Below are 292 nucleotides of genomic sequence, written 5' to 3' on the forward strand. Positions count from 1 at the left end.
ATTAGATTTAAAAAGGAAAAGCTCAAGTTGCTGATGATGGAAGCAGCCACAGCTGCAGTTTGAGATTATCAGAGTTCCCCCTTCAAGGCTCTGTAAAATTAGAACATACGAAGTCAGTTAAAATGATCCACTGGATTTTGGCATGAAGGGAGATTCTTAACTAAAAGAAACTGCGTCCAGTTCTTTCATTCAGCAAATATACAAGCAGAAGTGCCTGTCGCTCCCAAGCCACTTTGAGTCACTGGAAGGCTTAAGGTCCAACTCTGGTCTTACTGCTAGAGGGGATCCGCAG

The sequence above is a fragment of the Buceros rhinoceros genome, unplaced genomic scaffold, assembly GCF_000710305.1.
Source record: "Buceros rhinoceros silvestris isolate BGI_N320 unplaced genomic scaffold, ASM71030v1 scaffold5246, whole genome shotgun sequence".
NCBI classification, from domain to species: domain Eukaryota; kingdom Metazoa; phylum Chordata; class Aves; order Bucerotiformes; family Bucerotidae; genus Buceros; species Buceros rhinoceros.